We start from the raw sequence: 3,266 nt of genomic DNA, 5'->3' as shown, positions 1-3,266 counted from the left end.
CATTGCAGTTTTCACTAACAGACCATCAGATTGTCCATCACCAAAAGCATCTACAGTGGCCAAAGTGAGCATCAGAACTGGACATTGCATGGAGCTGGAGATTTGGCCTGGTCTGGTGAATCACATTCTCTTTAACATCAGGTGGATGGCCAGGTGAATAACCACTGTGTACGAGAGATGGGATAAAGATGCACTATGGGAAGAAGGCAGGCCGGTGGAGGCAGTGTCAAACCTTGGGTCCTGCAATCATGTGGATGTTACTGTGTTGACCACAGACCTCATCCTCCCCTTCACAGTAATGGTGTTCCCTGGATAATGCACACTGTCACACGGCAAAACTGGTTCAAAACTTGTTTAATTTGGGATGTTGCACTGGTCTTCAAATTCTCCAGATCTTATTTTGAGTGAGCAGGCTCCACCTCACAACAGGGGCGCCTCCAAGGGGTGGCCAGGGGTGGCCACGGCCACCATTCTATAAACTCTGGCCACCCCTGTGGCCACCCCTAGGATGATTTGCAGTGGGTACTATTAATTTAAATGCAGAATGTAAATTCACAATAGTTTAAGAAGTGAAAAAAGGTTTGCAAGGTATGAAAAAGATTGCAGATTGGTTCCACCAGAGTAGCTGCCCTTCAACCCTCCCCCTCCCCCTTCCAATCAAAACACAGAGTGTGCATGTACATGTGATGTTCTAGACTAGTGCTCATAATCATTTATAGTGCGTTCTTTCACTGGAAATTTAGAATTATCAAATTTGTCAATATATGGGACAGAACATTTATAGATCTATATAATTTCATATAGTTACTATCACACAAAGAGTGACGTTTTCTCCAAAAGTTAGCATAATTACAAATGTGATATTGATTTTATACAACAGTTCAATAAAAACAAGAAGTTAATATCAAGAGACTTACCTTTTAGACAACATATTCCCTCACTCAAAAATCATTCCAAACACAGCCACTGTTTTGAGCAACATGATAGTTGTTTCGTTCCTGAATGTATCAACCGTTTAAATGATTCGGTTCTACTGCAATCTATTGTCACAGTGACTCGCTGCCACCTACTGGCGGTTTTAATTTCACATTTAAGGTACCTTAAGGGGAAGTCGTGGCCTAATGGTTAGAGAGTCGGACTCCCAATCGAAAGGTTGTGAGTTCGAGTCCCGGGCCGGCAGGAATTGTGGGTGGGGGGAGTGCATGTACAGTTCTCTCTCCACCTTCAATACCACGACTTAGGTGCCCTTGAGCAAGGCATCGAACCCCCTACTGCTCCCCGGGCGCCGCAGCATAAATGGCTGCCCACTGCTCCGGGTGTGTGCTCACAGTGTGTGTGTGTGTGTGTGTGTGTGTGTGTGTGTGTTCACTGCTCTGTGTGTGTGCATTTTTCGGATGGGTTAAATGCAGAGCACAAATTCTGAGTATGGGTCACCATACTTGGCTGAATGTCACTTCACTTTCACTTAATCATTTTTTAAATAATTCAAACATCAGTTTTCAATGTTTTACATTTAAAATATCAAAACACGATTTATTCATCTGTAACTGCAGGTTAAAGTATTCCATGTCCCACAGAGCTGTATTAAACAGTGTGTAAAAACATCTAAATGGCACCTCAGATGCAGCTTCTGTTTTCTCTGTATTGCAAATATAAATTTTGTTGATACTGATTGCATTTGATTGGTAACAGCCCAAATGCAAGTATTTGACCTAAAAGATGGTGCACACTTTTAGAAAAAAAAAATGGCTTAAAAAAAAAGGTTAAAAAAAGGTTAAAAAAAAATACCAGAAATCACAGATATTGTTTTATTTCAATATTACAAAACCCTTATTATTAATCTTTTTTTTTTTTTTTTTATGTGCCACCCCAAGATTTACTGTGGCCTCATCTGGCCACCCCTATTAAAATTTTCTGGGGGCGCCACTGCCTCACAAGCTACAGGACCTGAAGGATCTGAGCCGTTCTAAATGTTGCATATATATATATATATATAATAGCATAGGCTATATTTCAGAAGCAATATATTAACTATTACAGACCAAAGAAGGTCAAACATATTGTTTTATTTAACATCTTGAATTATTTAACCCCTTAACTGTCACTCACATTTTTGAACATTGACTTTCTAGTGCACGATCCAAACTTACATTTTTATAATTCATGAATGAAAATATTTTGTAACATGATATTGATGTACCATTTACATGGTAATGCAATGTCTGATTTAAAAATGGGTTTTAAAGGATGGATTTTGAGATTTTAAGTTTTCAGTCGATATATAACTTCTGATGATTTCTAAAATGTGATAGAGACAAAAGCAACAAAGAAGTCTTTGTTATAAACTTCAATTATAATGTTGATTTTTGAGGGTGCATTCTTGTCATAAATTAATCGATTACTTTTCCTACATAATTTTTAGCAAGCAACATTGGTATAAAATATATATTTGGGAGTCTTAGACATTTCCAACGATATATAGTTTGTCAAGATTAGATTAGATTTAATTGTAATATAGTGAAGTAAAGGTAGGCGTCCCACAGAGGGGACGGGTGACAGTTTTAACAGAAGTTAGCTTTCATTTAGGCCTACCTATAGGGGGCAGTATAAGACCACCTATTTAACACCATATCGAGTCATTTTTAAGTTTTTCTTATTTGTTTTGTCATCTAGCAGGTGTGTGTGTGTGTGTGTGTGTGTGTGTGTGTGTGTGTGTGTGTGTGTGTGTGTGTGTGTGTGTGTGTGTGTGTCCTGTTCTAAGGACTCCATTCGTGCTGTGGAGCAGCATGCGCTTCATCTTCCTTCATCTATCCAGAGCTCAGCACTTTAACATACTGAAAGTATTGAATTCAACGAGCAAATGTTTTTTCTTCTCCGAGCATCGTTTGATATTAGCATTGGACGTGATTACTGCAGTGGTGCACGTCTATCGTCGATCCTAATATAGAGGATATAAAAGTGAAAAGACATTACCAGGAGTGGGGTTCGAACCCACGCGGACATATGTCCATTGGATCTTAAGTCCAACGCCTTAACCACTCGGCCATCCTGGTGAATGCACAGCCCTTTAATGCCTGAAAACAATATATACCTGCGACGTGTTACATTGGACAAAACAATTAAATTGATACATTTCATCTTTCTAAATCTGTTTGTGGTCGTTTGCGCCGCCTTCTGTAGTTTAATTTAATATTCAGAGCTGCTTAGCATTTGGTGCAGCTGCAAAGACTGAGTGTTAGCATGCTAGCTGATTCACTTCCGAGAAC

General features: G+C 39.3%; 1 non-coding gene across 1 annotated transcript; it reads right to left on the bottom strand.

Annotated features, from left to right (window-relative positions):
- Nucleotides 1-2,970: 2,970 nt before the first annotated feature.
- On the bottom strand, nucleotides 2,971-3,053 carry trnal-uaa (transfer RNA leucine (anticodon UAA)). Its single transcript has one exon. It is a non-coding gene; the product is annotated as a tRNA-Leu (tRNA).
- Between the last annotated feature and the right edge of the window lie 213 nt (nucleotides 3,054-3,266).

Source organism: Carassius carassius, chromosome 37 (assembly GCF_963082965.1).
Source record: "Carassius carassius chromosome 37, fCarCar2.1, whole genome shotgun sequence".
NCBI classification, from domain to species: Eukaryota; Metazoa; Chordata; class Actinopteri; order Cypriniformes; family Cyprinidae; genus Carassius; species Carassius carassius.
This window is presented reverse-complemented; position numbering and strand designations above follow the sequence as displayed.